Raw genomic sequence first — 20,064 nt, forward strand, 5'->3', positions numbered from 1 at the left:
AAGTGTGCAAGGCAACTACGAGGCCTGCTACTGTGATTTTATGGCAGCGAGGGAATGGCTACAGTCTGTAAGCCTATAAATCATGTTTGTGTTGATATCCCTATTTGGAAACTGTTGATCTTTGTAAGTCTGTTATTTGCTTGTTGAATTAGTCCTACTTATAGTGGTTGCTTGTGGAATCAACTGTTGCTTGAGTTCTTTACTATACTAGTGTATTCATAAAGATCCTCACTATTTTATAGATTGATGAGCACTACAACATTGCTATGAAATACAATTCTTTCATGTGTTTATTGAAAACCCTAACCCAGGATTGTATCCCAAGGGTAATCTCTCTAAGAGGGACATTACAGTGGTATCGGAGCTGTGCATCCTGCTAGCTTGTGAGTATATGATTTTTGGATTCTCTTGGAGAATAAGGGAAATGTTATAGACAAGAAAAATAAGGGTAGCAACAATTATATAGATTCAGTCATGCTGGACAGGGAAGAGTAGACACCAGAGATTAACCCGTTAGACATCTTGGGGGAGCTAGCAAAAGGGCAGCAACAAATGGCTCAACAGATGGCACAAGGATAGCATCAGATGGCTCAATAGATGGCATAAGGGTAGCAACATGTGGCCCGACTTCTTACCCAGATTTTGACAAATCTGAGTAATGTGGGTAACAATGGTGCTACTGGATCTAATGGGCGCAACTAGAGTCAGGTAGAGGGAAGCAAAAACTATATTCCTATTCCTTTTAACATCTCTGCACAAACTAACATAGGGGCAACGAGTAGGACCCCTAGACCTCTAGTACAGAGTCTTGATGGTCAGGGAACAATAAACCAAGGACCACTAGAGCATAACGAAGAATTTTCAGATTATTTCCGGGAGTATGCGTCATTAGGATAGGATGTTCGAGCAATTATGTCCTTTATGAAGTTCAGTAACTTTAAGTACAAAAACAGGCCCAGGGATCGTAACAGTGTCACACAACAGAACTTTGATCCATAAGGTTGGGAAACTATCTATTCCCTCCGTCGATGGGTGTTAAAATTGGCAACTAGGGCCAAACTCCATGTGGGTCACCTTATTTATGGCAGCTGATATTTTTTTTGGATTCCTCTCTTCGAGAGGTGTAGGATTGATCTAAAGATCATCCAATTCCGACATGTATTTATGGAAATATGAATTTATTTATATTAGTTGACAATTTGTCAAGGTCGGCCAGCAAGCAAATTACCCCTAGCTCAACCTCAACGTTGCATTTAAATAGAGGAGACCTCAAGTCATTTGAGGAGCACATCTCTCATGATTTCTCTCTCCACTCGTTTGGGTTTGTCTTCTCTCAAAGAAGACGTAGTGGAAAGGGTCATCTAAGAGAGCCCTAGACGCAGTCATCAAAGGTGCCCTAGCCGCAGTTGAAGGAGAGCCCTAGCAGCAGTCTTGAGAAGAAGACCTAGCTGCAGATCTAAGGAGCCCTAATATGTAGCTAAGGAGAGACCCTAAGCTGCAACAAAAGGAGCCCTAATACGCAGCTAAGGAGAGACCCTAAGTCGCAACAAAAGGAGCCCTAACACAGCCACTAGAACCTTGTCGACAACATGAAAGAAGCTTGAATTGTGTAATGTCCCTCCCTTAATAATAAATAATAAAAATAATAAATAATAAATAATAAATCCCTTAATAATAAATAAATAATAAAAATAATAAATAATAAATAATAATAATAATAAATAATAAATAATATTAAAAAATATATATAAGAAAATAAATAATAAACAATGAATAAAAAAATAATAAAAATAAAAATAGTAATAAATAATAAATAACCATACTAAAGCTCTAAATAAATATAAATAGAAATAAAACAAGAAAACAATAAAAAAATCAGTAAAGCTATAAAAAAGTTAAAAAAAACAAAAGAAATAAAACAAGAAAGCAATAAAGTTGCATGTAGACACATGGAGTGTATGCATGTGGTTCCCCTTCCAATGTTTGCTCTATTTATTAGATGGTGAGGAGGATGGGACTCGGGAGGCATTCCATCATTCCAAGATTCTATCTTTCATTCTCTTGGGAGAATGGGGTGTTCTAAGACAGAGGAGTCACTGGCAGTAGTACGTTAATTGAGGGCTGGGTGGCCAATTGTAGCAAGTCCTTGCGCAATTGAGCCTACGGTTGGGTGGAGAGTCGTCCCCAAAACCATGTTGCCATTAGCAGACGTCAACCACATGTAACACAGGTAAGTGCCACTCTGATTTGAATTTAATGTTAATTAGCAAGTTAATCACATATTTATTTTGGGCTGTTACACATGGTATCAGAGTAGGTTCAACTCTTAAGGCCTATGGGGGATTTTTAACTTTATTTGTTTTGAAAGTTACAAGATGCTTACTTCCGGGAGGTTGCATATGTTTTTTTTTATTCCTACGAGTAATTTCCACGGCAAATCTTATCATATACATATTATGAATCTGAGTTCAAGTTGAAACCTAAATAGATAGGTGATTGAGTCTGAGCGGCCTTGACGTTTTTTTTTATCGTATCATTCCTTTGGTTTAAAAATTCTTCTTCCATATTTCCTCTCTTACCTTATTCCAATTACAGAGAGTTGACCGCTGAGGTGTGCTGGCCTGATTTGCCCGCCATAGAAAATAGCGCTTGACGGTGAATTATATCGGCGGAAAGGCAATTATTTGTTGCAGTGTGAAACAAATTTTATCGGCAAAGATTTGGCTTAGGGTACAATAATACCAATTCTATATTACTTAGTTAATTCTATATTTTTAGGCCGATAGACCTTTCCTATGCATCAACAATTGTCAACACTTTCATCCTCCTCCGTTGGATCAAGTGAGACACTTTCAACCGTTGATTTTAAGTGTGACTGCTTTTTCCAAATATCAGTTGAGTTGCCTTCTTGACATGGCAAGATATTTTTACTGCTTTTTCCAAATATCAGTTAAATTGCCTTCTTGACATGGCAAGATATTTTCACTGCTTTTTCTATCTTCGCTGGCTTTTGCCAAAAGCCAGCTTGGCTTTTCTCTATTCAAGTTTCTGTAATCCATAATGAATTAAACAGTCTTTTGATAGAAATCACTAGATATCAAACTAAATAAAACATTTCAATATATATATATATATATATATATATGAATAAGGTCTATATTTTAATAAAGTACTATACATAAACCATTTCAATTTCATTTTTTTTGGTTCCTTATATATATAAATTAATTAATTACTTATTAAATAAATTATTTTAGATTTTAATTTATATCTATCCTTAAAAAAAACCACAAAATAACCCTAATTAACTATGATAAAAATATATTCCATCATTATTTTCTTTTTTAATCTTCTATCACGCATGACAGCTTAATGGATTTTTCTGATTATTAAGATATCTAATTTAAGATTAACACCCCCTCATTGAAAGCTGAGTTGACACTGGGAGCCTAGATGAACTCATCTCGACAAGCAAATTGGAGGAATCATTTTTCCCTGTGCAAGATAATAGCAGATAAAGCATAATATTTTTCGGACTAAACGTCACACATCTTGCTCGAATTGAACCGTTCAAGCACAGAGCGACATATATCTATTGATATTCACTTACTGCATATAGTTTGTAAATTTGTCTGGATTTTGATAAAAATTTGTAAAGTTTTTTAGGATTTTCGTAAATTTAGATTACATGTGTCAAATTTCAAGATTTTAGATGCTTTGGAAGTTTTTGATGGGGTTGAATTTATTTTCACCATCAAAAATATGATTCAAACACTACACCTTTTTGAATTTTCTTTTGGCCAATCACTTTTGACCATTCACACAATTACTCATTAAACCTGGCCTTAAATAATTAAGTTAGGTAGTTAAATATTTAATAATAATAATGATAAGTATATTAATGTTAATATTAATAATAATATTTATTAAATAATTAGGTTATTTAGTAAAATATTTAATAATAATAATGATAATTATATTAATTTTTATAATGTATTTTTGATAAATCACATTTCAAGTTATTAATTTCTTCCAAACTAATATGATTTATCATCACAACAAAAATTAATTATATTAATATTAATTATTATTATAATACATACATAATAATATATTAAATTAACTTAAATAATTAAATATTTTAAAATTTATAAATAAAGAAATTAAATTAATTTATTATATATTTTAAAATTATATATATATATATATATATATTTGTTTTTAAGGTTGATTTTTTAAAAAAAAATTCTGATTTATTTTCCAATCTAATTTATCTAAAATTTAACGAGAATGCATTGAAATCACAAATTAAATTTAATGAGTGAACTCAAAAAATAACAACATAAAACCATAAGATAATTATTCAATATAAAATAAAATTAAAAATATATATAGTTTGGACCACCTGGAAAACTATCAATTCCCTTTAGCTATCTATCTTTCAAATGAGTATTTTCTTGCCATTGACTTTTTTGGTTGACTTTCGAGCTTTGAACTTACCGGGATGTACACTAATATGCAGGTGAGGACTTTGACCAAAGGATAATGGAATATTTCATCAAATTGATCAAGAAAAAGCACCGAAAAGATATTAGTAAGGATAGCAAAAATGAAATAAGACATTCAATGTGTTCCTTATAATATAGATATAAACAAAACATCTAAAGAAAAGTAATTGCACAATGATCTAGTCCGAGAAAACAACGTTTTCCACAAATCAATTAATTCTTCTAGAAAAATTCAACAATTCCAATTTAATAATCCTATCGGCCTCTCTTTGTACCTTTTGGGACAATTGCTAGTTTACTTGAATTCGGTTAACAGTTGTTTTGGTTTCTTTTGAAACCTGATATCTACTGCTCATCTCGGTATTTTTAGAGGCTTCAAGCCGTCATTTGGAAATTTCTTGAAATTTGGAGGTCTTAATTTATATTTTCGTTGATCATTTATTTATCTTATAATATTCTTGAATATTATTGCAAATCTTGTAGCCATTGTTATTTTAAAATTCCTAAAACCTGTTAATATATTTTTTTTTAGGGGTGCTGTAGAGCACCGCCCTTGACCTTTGTTTTCAGCAACAGCTTACGAACTCATGACCTGCAATGCGACATTTACTTAATTTATCACTCGGATCCGAGTAGTATTAGTCTGCACATAGACTTGATTACTTCATAATTTATTATTTCTGTCATATGACATGTTAAACATTTCTAATTTCATGGATTATAAAACAGATGGTTTTCGCGGTCATGGTTCCCCAGTTAGCCGAATATAACGCCCGCCGGATTCTATATATGCACCAATATAGAGATTTCCACAGTAATTCTTCATCTAGCTCACATTGAATTAGGACTATCCAATCAATTGTGTTATTGCCACAGAGATCCGACTTCCTTGGTTCCTCCCTTCAACGATCCACAATTCCTTGTTCCGCTGTCTCAAGCCCAAAGCTGCGATATGATGGAAACCCTGCCTGGAACCGACCTTGATTTTGCATAGGATCTGAAGGTAGCCTCAAATCTAGAAGACTGGAGGTTTGGTTGCCTTCCTTGAGGATAACCGCAGCCCTAGCGGGCTGATTGCTGGCCTCAGGACACCTGGTAGCTCTCTATGCCACGGAAATAGTTGAGCCGACGTGTGCACAGGGATTCGGCAGTCTTTCGATGGCTAGCCGTAGCCTTAGAAGAGAATTCGCAGACCAAATTTGTTGCTGCTTACATAGAGCCAAGTGATTGACGGCAACGAGCTGTAGTGGCCTTCACTACCTTTGAAGGAGTGGCATGATAAATCTGCAATCATTAACTTGGGAATGGGGTCGAAAGAAATTCCCTATCTCCAGAAAACTATAAATTGAAATGCAACTACAGACTTCTTTATTCCATGGGGTTAATAAATCGAAAATTGATTTGATTTGATTATTTGGTTGTTCTGATTTGATTTGTTTTACATGCTTACGAAGGTGAAGGGGAAGGGCCAGGCAGGCACCTTCGTCTGATTCTCTGCGATGAACGTCCTGACAGAATCTGCGATCTCTCCATATAGCTTGCTAAGCCTCACCCTGCTCTCTGTCAATCAGAACAATAGCATCACTCACATTGAGGCCGACGGATTTCAGAGGCTCAACTGTCTCCATTACATAGGCTGAAAGCGCTAAAATCATTATAGCTAAAATGTATTGTAGCCAATACGTTTGCTCAAGAGTTTGTTTTGATCCTTATGTTGTAATTAATGAATGTAAAACCCGGTAGCTATTAAAGCTTTGTTAAGGGTTTGATATGGTGTTGCTTTCACAGGTGTGCTTGCAGGGGGCATCTTATTAATAAAATGATTTTGTTTTGTGTTTTGGGGAGGGGTAACCTTCCTAGTCATCCAATCCCGTTTGGGGTTGGGTGGCGGTGTCTCTTCTTGTTTATGGTGTGTTTCTGTTGGAATATCTCTTTGGTTGCTTGATTTCTTAAAGCCCCTTAGAGTAATCATTTACTGGTCATAAGAATTCCAAGATACATTCAATAAATTTGTTTAACAATTTATTTTGTTAAAGGCAGTCCATTTAATTTTTCTTTTAACATAAGTTATGATTGCTTAAACAGATACTCAAAATATTTCACTCTACAGCACAAAATTTCAATTTATGTTAAACTTTTGATTTAGTTGTGAGAATTCTCGTGACACAAATAGTTTTATATCACTTATCATGGCAACGAAGATTAAAAATGACGAGTTCTATGGAAAATTTGGACTTGGCATGATTCTGTGCTGGTATTATTCGGGTGTCATTACATTCTAGCAATTGCTGGTTATCATGTGTTCAACCTGATCTAGCTTTGAAAACCTTTTCCAGACATGTCATTATAACAGTGATGATAAAAATCTGTATTCAAGTTTTTCAACTCTGACTCAAATCACGCATAATCTAAGGCAATAGCGGATGATGCTGCAAGCTAGGAATCTGATATTTTTGACACATTAACCTCTTTTTCATTTCTAGATCACATGATAACTCTGATAAGCCATTAATTTTTTTGCTAACGTCCTGATGATACTTCAATCAATTAACATTTATAAATCTGGAACGATCTCTGTTTTAAACCAATTGTTGCATTTGAGATCTTCCGTTTTCATATGCCTACAGATTTTAGGGTCTCAATTTCTAAATTCCTTTTTATGATGCAAATGGATATAAACAGTGGTAATTAATTTGTTGACGCCAATTCTTTTGGGGAAGGGTATCTAAATTTAAATCAATTCCTGATGACATTTGTATGATGATAATACAGTTTAAATGGATCAACAAATTTCAGCCCTACGCACATTTCATCTGACTAATCTATGGAACACTGGTATACTTTATTTTTGGCAACAATAGTGGATCTCTGGATCGATTGATTACTAATAAATTGATATGTGAATGATCTTTTCAATGCATGGGTTCCATGAGCATATATGATATACTTCACTGTACCATGTTCCACGACACATTAATCGCATGCGATAATCTTTCTATATATCTTTCTGATAAATAAAAAATGAAATACACATAAAATATTCTAATAAATTTGATTTTGCATTGCAATTGCCATTCACATTACATGTATGTGCTCATTTATTACATTTGCATCAACGTTCTTAATCATATCATTGTATATTAACATCATCAAGCTACCATTGAAGTCTCCTTCATCCTTGAGTGAATCAGTTGGGTTTGCAGTATATATATAAACCACAGGAGGGTATATTTTAGTCTCAGTGGCAAATCGTACAGATTTGGATTTGGAACATCTAAATCATGTTTTATTGTTTAAACTTTATGATACAGTTAAATCGTACACTATGATTTCAATTTAGTTTAATTAACTGTTATGAGGTTGAGTATAATGTTACATGAGGTTTCGTGGTTGCATATAGTGGACAAAGTGTCTGAGGAGAAAGGGAAAAGAGAAAATTGCAAATTTTGTAATGATAGCTCATGTGATTATGGTCAACTTGGATCAGATGCTTAAGGTGGTTGAAAGGAAGTATCACAAGCTACCATTGAAGTCTCCTTCATCCTTGAGTGAATCAGTTGGGTTTGCAGTATATATATAAACCACAGGAGGGTATATTTTAGTCTCAATGGCAAATCGTACAGATTTGGATTTGGAACATCTAAATCATGTTTTATTGTTTAAACTTTATGATACAGCTAAATCGTACACTATGATTTCAATTTAGTTTAATTAACTGTTATGAGGTTGAGTATAATGCTACATGAGGTTTCGTGGTTGCATATAGTGGACAAAGTGTCTAAGAAGAAAGGGAAAATAGAAAATTGCAAATTTTCTAATGATGATAACTAATGATAGCTCATGTGATTATGGTCAACTTGGATCAGATGCTTAAGGTGGTTGAAAGGAAGTATCACAACAAGAGTAAGAAATCAATAAGAAGAGGCAACCTATTTTAGAACATAATGGAAGAATTTGGTATAATCATAACTTGGGACTCTAAAGGTATCACTATAAGGTCTATCTAAGGATGATGCACATAAAGAAGAGAATATTGGCAATCAACTAATGAAGTTGAATAATCATGGTAATAATGAAGGTCATTTTTTAAGGAACTTGGAAGGTATGATAAAATAGAATGATTGGAGAAGATAAGTTGTGTGCATGACAACATCTATAACAATTTTTGGGAGAGCCACATTGTAAAGTTTTCCATAATGGATAACAAGATGCATGATCAGGCAATTTTATTATGTGGATGTCTTAAAACAGGAAATGATAAGCGGATTACATTTGGTAGCCATCTTAATAAATTTATTTTTCAGGTATTACCCAAGTTGGGAAAGAGTAACAACATTTCCAAAGTATATTAGTGCTAAGTTTTTAAGAGAGGAGGAAAAGAAACCACAATGACTGGAGGTGAGAAATTAAAGTCAATTTAATAAAATAGAATGAAGTAAAGAAGTTTCCATTTTTTAAGCTAGTAGACATGGAATATTGGGAAATTAAGACTAGGAGAAAAATATATATAAGAATATCTGGTAGGAGGAAATGAAGGGATGTTCTATCAAGAAGAAAGTTCTTTAAGGGTATTGATGAGTGGACCGAGAAACATGATTGGTAATGGTCATAGTGATGATCTACATAGTTCAAAAATAGGAAGAAGCTTTGTTCCCATAGCGTTAAAAGAGGCTGTTTCCACATGTGTTAAGTTATGGTATGTTCTATGCTTATAACAGTTTACTTCTTTTTCTTATTATATTCCACAGATTAGCAATCACATGTACATAAAGTAAAGTGCAGATAGAACATTAAACGATCAACAGAAAACAAGCCAAGACAAGAGACACAAGATGTGGTGGCTAGTCAGGGACAAACCCCACAATGTGTGGGGAAACCCTTTGATCAAATCTTCTTTTATCTTCAATAATTCAGCAGAGAGAAACAGTACAATAAATCTGATTCATATCAGCAGTAGCAAACTCTAGATCAACAGCATTAGCATTAGCGGCTTCATCATCAAACTAGGGCAGACGATATCTCACAAACCGACTGTCGGATCGGCTTGATTCCACCACCAAAAGTTGCGGCTTCCAAAGGAGGTTTAGATGAACCTACAACGCAGTTCAGATGAGGAGATCTTCTAGTCCACGCAGGTCAATCTTTACTTCTGCAGTTGCAGCTTCAGTTTCGGTAGCTTCCGGCTTCACATGTGAGAGAGAGACCCTTTTCTGTGCAGTAGAGAAGAGACTCTTTTCTGCGCAGTAGAGAGAGAGAGATGTGATGAGATGAGTGAGTCCAAATGAGGAAAAGTCCTCCTATATTTATACACAACGTTGGTGTTTGAATAGATGTGACTGTTGGGCTTCTGAGCCTACATGAGTTGTAGGTCGGCTTGATAATAATTCCATAATCAAAATAAATTCATATCTCCATGAATACTTATCGAAATCGGATGATATTTATATCAATCCTACACCTCTCGACGAGAGGAATCTAATAAAAATATTATCAGCCATGAATAAGATGACCCACATGAAGTTTTTCCTTGGTTGCCAATTTTAACACTCCCTCTCAACTTGGGAGAACTGCATCTGCAATCTGTCTATCGGTCATTACTATTCATCCATCAAATGCACTGCCCTTGTATAGACTGACCCTTGCTCTGCTCTGCTCTATATGCCTGTTCTGCTTTGTCTTGTTCTGCCCTGTATTGATCTGTATTGTTCTGCTCTGTTTTGCTCTGCTTTTGCATTGTTTTGTTCTGCTATGCTTTTGTCCGAATTATGACGAAGAAGAATTGATCGAGGATGTATCATACTGACTCAAAAGTCAGTCTCAGAGTATGTATCACTGGTCCTAGACCAGTCTCAACCAACCTGAAGTCAGTGTCATAGTGAGTACAACTCCATTGGTCCCAGACCAGTATCATCCTCCACTGACTCAAAGTCAGTCTCAGAGTGCGTACCACTGGTCCCAGACCAGTCTCAACCGACCCGAAGTTAGCTTCATAGTAAGTACCACTCCTACCACTGGTCCCAGACTAGTATCGCAGTCTCAGAGAGTGTACCACTGGTCCCAGACCAGTCTCAACCGACCCGAAGTCAGCGTCATAGTATGTACCACTCTCACTGGTCCCAGACCAGTACTGCACTGACACGAAGTCAGTCTCGGAGTATGTACCACTGGTCCTAGACCAGTCTCAACTGACCCGAAGTCAGTGTCATAGTAAGGTACAACTCCTACCACTGGTCCTAGACCAGTATCATTGATCCCAGATCAATCGATGTCATCCTAGTGTAGGGAGTACGGTAGATACAACGATGCGTCCATCGGTACTACTATGGTCCCTAACTTCATTTCCCTGCCCATTGATCAGATGAGAGGTACTTCCCATGAGTCCCAGACTGCATGGGTATGATGCCTCGACAGGAGAACTAATCAATCCTGTCCTCACAGGAGAATACATCAATCCTGCTACAATCGCCATGGAGAACACATCAATCCAGGCCACCATGGAGAACACATCAATCCAAGCCTCACAGGAGAACACATCAATCCTGCTACAATCGCCATGGAGAACACATCAATCCAAGCCTCACAGGAGAACACATCAATCCTGCTACAATGTCGCCACGGGGTGTACATGTATACCACCAGGGGATAGTGAATCATCCTGTGGTCATATGCTGCTCCAAGAAGCACCCCGCACCCCCCTGGAGCTCCCAGAGCTCAATGCATCATACATGACCCTCATTGGAGGGTCTTTGAACAACTCCAAGTTGTTCTTGAAAAGTCAGAAATTTTACTTTCCCAAGGGGTTTTGTCAGAATGTCGGCGACCTGTTCATCTGTACCGATATGTTGGAGCCTTATAGCTCCCCGCTGCACCATATCTCGAATATAATGGTATCTGATATCGATATGCTTGGAGCGATCATGAAATACGAGATTCTCTGACAAACAAATCCCACTCTGGTTGTCACAGAGGATCACGGTGGTATCCAATGTAAATCCAAACAGTTCACTGAAGAGCTTTCGCAACCAAACTGCCTCACAGGAAGCCATGCTGGCAGCAATATACTTTGCTTCGGCGGTGCTCAAAGCCACCGACTTCTGCTTCTTGCTCATCCAGGATATCGAAGCAGATCCCAAGGAGAAACAACACTCGGAAGTGCTCTTACGGTCCTCCACATTGCCTGCCCAGTCAGCATCTGTGTATCCAAATAGTCTCACATCTTCGGCAGTGTATCTTAACCCATAAGTGATAGTGCCATGAAGATATCTCAGCAAATTCTTGGCACCAATCCAATGTACGTGGTGGGGTTCAACCATATGTTGACTCAACGTGTTGACTGCAAAGCATATATTTGGACGGGAGTTCACTAAGAACATTAATGCTTCGACGAGTTGCTGATACTCGGTAGCATTTCGTAAAACAGGTCCAGCAGCACTACCGCTTAACTTCTTGAAGTCAAGCTCCATCGGGGTAGTTACAGGCTTGCAGTCCACCATACCGAATCTTTCTAATATCTTCACCACATATTTTCCCTGAGATAGGAAAGTTTCTCCTGGCTTCTGCCACACTTCAAGTCCTAGGAAATAGTGCATCAGTCTTAGGTCCTTCATTTCAAATTCAGAAGCCAACTCCTTCTTACATTTGTGAATGAGAGGGTTTGCACCTGTTAGAAAGAGGTCATCCACATACAGCACTAGTATGAGAGGCTTGTCATCTTCAACCTTAAAGTAAAGGTTAGGATCGGCTTCACTCCTAGTGAATCCCAGCTTCATCAAGTAGCTATTGATCCTCTCATACCATGCTCAGGGTGCTTGCTTCAGCCCATAGAGAGCCTTCTTCAACCTGCATACATGAGATTTTCGATCATAAATCTCAAATCCTTCGGGTTGCTCCACGTAGACCTCTTCTTTGATCGAACCGTGCAAGAACGCGGTCTTGATATCCATCTGATATAGGTTCCATCCTTGTGTCGTATATCTGGCAATAGGTGCAAATATCACATCATAGTCTATACCTTCCTTCTGGGAGAAACCACGAGCAACAAAACGAGCCTTATACTTTTCCGTACTTTCATCTGATGCATGCTTTATCTTGTAAAGCCATTTAGAAGTGACAATTATCTTGTCCAGGGGTCTGGGAACTACTTCCCAGACATCGTTCTCCATAATAGACCCATATTCTTTGGTCATAGCATCCTTCCATACTTGATGCTTGACGACATCTGAGATATATGGAGGCTCATTTTGTATGATCGTGCTCATGATGGTTAGGTATCCTTGATACCTGTTAGGTTTATTACTTTCATGGAAGGTTCCTTGGGGTGCAACATGTCCTTTAGCATCATCAAGTATCCCCTTAAGCCATGAAGGCCTCTTCCTAGAAGAGGGAGGCTTAGGTGGATAAATAAGATCCACGGGTTCCTCCACATCAGGCATTGTTACATCATCTACCCATAGAGATAGTTTCCACAATCGTATGGTTCTTCCTTTTCGCCACACCATTCTGCTAAGGAGTATGTGGTGTAGTAGTCTCTCTCTTAATGCCAGCCTCAGATATGCCTGAGTGAACCAACTGTAATATATCAGAGGTCTTGCTTTGGCTTGAGGGGAATGGTCCCCTTTTGAGCTTTCCTTCGGCACATCATGGACATACACCTTCTTTCTCTACTCGGAATTCGGGCATCCCTGTCACCATTTGTCTTACATCAGGTAGAGCTTTATAATGAAGGTGGGCAAACCTCCGATGCCAAAGGTCGGATTGAAGAGATGTGTCATAAGATATGACACCTAGCAGACTTCCATCGATCTGATATAATGAATCAACACGAAACCCAAGAGTAAAGGCATCTTTAACATTATTTTTCCATATACGTACCTTGCCATCGCTGAAGGTTACCTTGTAGCCTTTGTCTTCCATTGCCGAGATGGACACCAGGTTCTTTTTGAGGTCAGGTGCATTTAATACATCCTGAAATTTCTAGCCTTCTTGAATGGTTGTCCTCTTCCTTGATTCCCAGCTTTCCTCTTACCTTTGCTATTGAATTTGTCATTCCTTTGATTGCCATCAGAGGGATTTTGATCATCATCCCGGTGTGAGTCCTTTCTATCAAGGCACTCCCTTGCATAGTGACCTACTTTATCGCAAATGTAACATCGTCCTTTTCTTCCACCCTTAGGTCCAGCCTTTCCTTTTGATTTAGTCCCGGAATTATTTCTTTTCTTAGCATGAGAAGAAAAGGCAGCAAGAGGACCTTTAGGCATGGGCATTTCTTGCTCTTCTTCCCTTGTTTCTTCTTGAATGCATCTAGCCATTAATTCCTCGAAACCAGGAATTACATTATTGTTCAGAAGAGTAGTCCTGAACACGTACCATTTGGATGGTAATCCTCCAAGAGTCGTGAGTGCCATTTCCCTGTCAGTAATAGCCTCCCCAATAGATAGGAGATCGTTCTTGATCTTGGTTATTCTTAAGAAGTATGCTTGCATACTCTCATCTTTACCCTTCTTGATTTCCCTCAGCTTATTTCTAAGAAACAAAACTTGATTTGCATCATTAACTTTAAATAAACTCACCAATCTATCGTAGATTTCCTTGGAGGTGTTTAGGTCAGAGATGTAGACCACCAAGTGCTTGTCGATAGAGTCCTGGATGATCTTCTGTTTTGACTTCTCCGGTTTTCCATTTGTTCCATGCAGCAGCGGATGCATTTGATGGAGGCTCAACAATATTGCCTTTTACATGGTCCAACACTCCTTGATCCTCAAGGGTTAGATCGATAGAAATCTTCCATCCGTGATAGTCAGCTTTTTCACGGAGCTTGTCTTCGGCAGGAAAGAGTGTTGAGGACCCCATCATTCTTTTAAGATAGCCTTGCCAATCTTCTTTTCGGTGATTGCTCTTACTCTTGCTCGGGCTTTGTCTTCACCTTAACTTTGATACCATGTTAAGTTATGGTATGTTCTATGCTTATAACAGTTTACTTCTTTTTCTTATTATATTCCACAGATTAGCAATCACATGTACATAAAGTAAAGTGCAGATAGAACATTAAACGATCGACAGAAAACAAGCCAAGACAAGAGACACAAGATGTGGTGGCTAGTCAGGGACAAACGCCACAATGTGTGGGGAAACCCTTTGATCAAATCTTCTTTTATCTTCAATAATTCAGCAGAGAGAAACAGTACAATAAATCTGATTCATATCAGCAGTAGCAAACCCTAGATCAGCAGCATTAGCATTAGCGGCTTCATCATCAAACTAGGGCAGACGATATCTCACAAACCGACCGTCGGATCGGCTTGATTCCACCACCAAAAGTTGCGGCTCCCAAAGGAGGTTCAGATGAACCTACAACACAGTTCAGATGAGGAGATCTTCTGGTCCACGCAGGTCAATCTTTACTTCTGCAGTTGCAGCTTCAGTTTCGGTAGCTTCCGGCTTCACATGTGAGAGAGAGAGACCCTTTTCTGCACAGTAGAGAAGAGACTCTTTTCTGCGCAGTAGAGAGAGAGAGATGTGATGAGATGAGTGAGTCCAAATGAGGAAAAGTCCTCCTATATTTATACACAACGTTGGTGTTTGAATAGATGTGACTGTGGGCTTCTGAGCCTACATGAGTTGTAGGTCAGCTTGATAATAATTCCACAATCAAAATAAATTCATATCTCCATGAATACTTATTGGAATCGGATGATCTTTATATCAATCCTACACCTCTCGACGAGAGGAATCTAATAAAAATATTATCAGCCATGAATAAGATGACCCACATGAATTTTTTCCCTAGTTGCCAATTTTAACAACATGACACCACATTTAAATTTTTCATGGATGATAGTACTGTTTCCAACTGTTTCAAAATCTAAAATAAAGATACTATTTAAGATATTAAGTGTTTCCAACTTGAAGAAGGGTGAATTTACAATAAAGCAATCAAACGGTATTGAGATAGGAACTTGATGAGATAAGAAAATATTTTTGGAGGATGAAAATGATATTGTTAAGTGATGTATGTATAAGTCAACACGGATCAACAAACCCTCATGCAAGTAAATTAAGCATGAAAAAAAATGAAAGTCATGAAAGCATGGAGTGGCCAAGGGACTTTTTGTCAGATACGACAGTGCTCCCTAACGTATTGTCAGATGTGGGCAATGTTTCATGATGACCTAGTGTTTGCATATAGCGATATTGGAATTGGTAAGCTAAAGGGTAAATGGATGTTAAACCAAGGGATTTTAATTTTGAGATAGATGATTTAAATAATGATGTACATGTGGTTCTTATAGTGATAATGTATCCATATGATGATAGTGATATGCATAGGTATTATGACGTTATGTCAAGGTATGTTGACATATTTATTTACTACATGATGATAGGTATTTAATGTTCAATACTCATGATGGATATGATATGCATAGCGTGGCATAGGAATTATGAGGCTATAATATGAGATTTATCGTATGTGGTTCATTTATTATGTGAAGTCATGATATGTCTTTGATATAAATATGTTGATGGTATAACTGAAGCATGTGATAGTTGCGTACAAATTTATGACATGCATAAGCATGCAGTTCGTTATTACTCTTAATGTTGCAATTAACAATGATGAATGTTCTCATGATGACATGCAAGACTTGGCATGTGGATTATTTTCTATGATACTATGATGATATAGCTAATGCATTGGTTGCATGTTGAGGTGTGATGATTGACATGACTCCATGGATGGGCCGAGAGGGCCGGTTTATTTGATGATCTCGTGCGAGCCCATATGCACGAGAGAGAATAAGTAACACCATATGGGCTGGGGAAAAACTCAATCAACACTACATATGAGGGAGAATAAGTAACACCATATGGGCTGGGGACAAACTAAATCAACGCTACATATGCCAGTGGTTCCTTTGTCTTATGTAGCTCTTGATGGATAGCTCTTAAAGGGCTATGGGACCATCTTGAGGAGGCCAAGTGCTTGATGTTCTAGGCTAGGTGCTTGTTATTGGATTGGGATGCCGAAGTCTAGTGGGGGTGTAAGGACTTCGATGCCTGGGGTTGTGCGCCTTAGTAGTTGTGGAGGGAGTGGGCTAGCCTTGCGAGATGCCCAGAGTCATTGAGTACCGTACCGGATGCCTGCCTTGGGGTAGATGAGGTCTGAGTCAAGCGCGAGCCTTGGGGCCAGCCTTGGACTAGGATACAGACCGGGTCAGGTTTATGCCTGGTGCCAAAAGTGGGAAAAAGGACAGAGATTCCTTGGGATTTCCCGGGTGTTGTGGAACTTTTGATGCCTGTTGGTTATACTAGTTCAGCAGAGGGTGTTGGCAACATGAAGTAATAAAAATAATAAATAATAAATAATTCAATTTAACTTCGGGACGAAGTTCCTTAAAGTGGGAGAGTATGTAATGTCCCTCCCTTAATAATAAATAATAATAAATAATAAATAATAAATCCCTTAATAATAAATAAATAATAAAAATAAAATAATAATAATAATAATAATAAATAATAAATAATATTAAAAAAATATATAAGAAAATAAATAATAAACAATGAATAAAAAAATAATAAAAATAAAAATACTAATAAATAATAAATAACCATACTAAAGCTCTAAATAAATCAGTGTTGCACTAATCGGGAAATAATTGTGATTATATCGTTTAATCGCGATTATTTCAACTAAACAATAAAATTGCGCGTAGTAATCGAATAAAAATTTTTTTTGCCCGATTTTTTTCGAAAAAATCGCAATTTTTTGGGAAAAAATCGTGGGACAAAAAAAACCAATTTTTTTTTTTTTTTTTTGAGGAGGAGGTGACTCAAGCTACCCGTCACAAGTAGAGGACGTGGTCTACCTCCTGTAGCTCCTAGTTCTTCAGCTTCTAGAGCACAACGGACTCCATAGTCTACGGCGACCTGCCAACTCCACCGACATCTACATCTAGAGGAGCAAAGGAAATCAGTGGTATTAGACTTTAGTTATTTGGTTCATTTCATTGTATATGACATTATGACTCATGATATGAGATACATTATTATATTTTTTGTTGATATTTTGAGGTTGAGTTGGGACTCAGGAGTCACGACTTACTATTCAGGACATGATTCACTGTTATGTGTGATTTTAGCACTAGAAATGATATTAAACATCTTATATATTAGTTCTTTTATCATATTTATGTATCAATGTATTTATTTTATGTTGTAGATGGTTTAGATATTAAAAAATTGAAAAAAATGAATATTTTTGTACCAAACGATTTTTTCCCGATTATTACCAATTTTTTCCTCGTGCCGATATTATCTCGATAACGATTAGTGCAACATTGAAATAAATATAAATAGAAATAAAACAAGAAAACAATAAAAAAATCAGTAAAGCTATCAAAAAGTAAAAAAAAACAAAAGAAATAAAACAAGAAAGCAATAAAGTTGCATGTAGACACATGGAGTGTATGCATGTGGTTCCCCTTCCAATGTTTGCTCTATTTATTAGATGGTGAGGAGGATGGGAGGCATTCCATCATTCCAAGATTCTATCTTTCATTCTCTTGGGAGAATGGTGTTCTAAGACAGAGGAGTCACTGGCAGTAGTACGTTGATTGAGGGCTTGGGGGTGGCCAGTTGTAGCAAGTCCTTGCGCAATTGAGCCTACGGTTGGGTGGAGAGTCATCCCCAAAACCATGTTGCCATTAGCAGACGTCAACCACAGGTAACACAGGTAAGTGCCACTCTGATTTGAATTTAATGTTAATTAGCAAGTTAATTACATATTTATTTTGGGTTGTTACAAATCGCTGTAGGTGAAAATGCAGTGTTAGAGGTTGTTCCTTGGTGGCATGGGTTAAGAACTGTTTGCGAGATGGGGGAGCCGCAGCAATAAGGTGAGGCAGTGCGTAGAAGAAGTTTGTTCTAAAGGCTCTGAACATATCAGCGTAGGTATGCAGATTGGGTGCTAGAAAGTGATGACAATAAGTCGAGTTCTTGTAATCTAAATATTGCTGCATTGATGATGTTTGTATACTGTGTTGAGGACATCTGCTACAGGAGTTGCTATGTACTAGGTCGCAGGCCATAGCACCATAGCAAGGGCTACATAGGGCAGTGTAGATGTGCCACTGTTTCATAGCAAAGGGAGGACTTACTCAAGCATATGCCACAACTCTCTTAGGACTGTTTGGAGATTTTGAAGGAAGTTTAAGGCTACTACAAGTGCCCTAATCAGTTCAGCAAATCAACACTGTCAAGGGAGTTTAGGGCAGCTGCAAGTGCCCTAACTAGAACAACAATCTACTACAAAATGAAATCAGAATTATGAGCAGTGTTTGGGATGATTGTGTTTTCAGTTGAAGGCAAAAGTTCACTGGACTTGACCAAGCCACTTAGAGAAAGACTTCCATCCAATTTGCCCAGCATTGACTTCTCTGGTCAAGGCTTTCATATTGCTTTCATAAAATATCAGTTTTGTATATTTGTACTCTCTCTCTCTGCTAAACTATTAAAGAATATAAGAAGAATTGATCAAGGGTTTCCCCACATTGGGGTTGTCCCTGACTGGTGCCATATTTTGTGTCTTCTTGTCTTGGCTTGTCTTCTACTATTTATGTTTATGTTCTATCTGCATTTTACTATCATGCTGATGTGATTGCTAATCTGGATATCGATATTGGGCTAATAAGAAAATTGAAGTAAATTGCTCTTAAGCATAGAACATACCAAAAATTAACATGGTATTGACGCTGAGGTGAAGACAAAGCCCAAGCAAGAGTGAAAGAGCAATCATCGAAGATAGTTGGAAAGGACAAAAGGCTCAATGGGTTCCTCATCCCTCTTCCCGGCTGAAGACAAGCTCCGTGAAAAGTTTGACTATCACGGATGGAAGATGTCTCTTGATTTGACATTAGAAGAACAAGAAGTGTTGGATTATGTCAAGGGTAAAATCCCTGAGCCTCCTTCAAATGCACCGGCTGCTACAAAGAACAAGTACAACAAGGCTGAAGTCAAAGCGAAGAAGATTATTAGAGAGTCCATTAAGAAGCGTCTGGTGGCCTACATCTCCGATCTAAACACCTCCAAGGAGATCTATGACAAATTGGTAAGCATGTTCAAGGTTAGTGATGCAAATCAAATTTTATTTCTCAAAAATAAGCTGAAGGATATTAAGAAGGGCAAGGACGAGGATATTCAATCCTACTTCTTAAGGATCACTGAGATCAAGAATGATCTTCTTGCGATTGGAGAAATCATATTTGACAGGGAATTTACTATCACTACGCTTGGAGGGCTCCCACCCGAGTGGTATAGAACCACTATTCTCAATAATGATTGAATTCCAGGGTTTGAAAAATTGATGTCGAGATGCATTCAAGAAGAAACAAGAATGGTGGAGCAAGAAATGCCTTTTAATAAAGGCAACCCCACTGCTTTCTCTGCTCATGCCAAAAGGAGAAATAATGCAGGGTCTAAAGGTCATTTCCATGGAAAGCCTGGATCTAAGGGAGGAAGGAAGGGCAGGTGCTTTGCTTGCAATAAGTTTGGCCACTATGCA

The 20,064-nt window shown here is 37.5% G+C and overlaps 1 protein-coding gene across 4 annotated transcripts in view; it reads left to right on the plus strand.

The window, feature by feature from the left end:
- The window catches only part of LOC149180179 (DNA double-strand break repair protein), a 141,436-nt gene that overhangs the window by 9,348 nt on the left and 112,024 nt on the right, over positions 1 to 20,064 (plus strand). The window contains exon 1 of one of the 4 annotated variants that reach the window (XM_089415937.1): positions 5,114 to 6,175. The exons of 2 other annotated variants lie outside the window; for them this stretch is intronic. The gene's annotated coding sequence lies outside the window, so the exon portion shown is untranslated. Of the gene's footprint in view, positions 1 to 5,113; positions 6,176 to 20,064 lie in introns of those variants that run through there. One more of the 4 variants, XM_089415939.1, reaches the window with a different exon arrangement.

This window comes from Pinus tabuliformis, chromosome 3_2 (assembly GCF_031772625.1).
Source record: "Pinus tabuliformis cultivar Carrire ecotype Pingquan chromosome 3_2, CPIR1, whole genome shotgun sequence".
NCBI lineage: Eukaryota > Viridiplantae > Streptophyta > Pinopsida > Pinales > Pinaceae > Pinus > Pinus tabuliformis.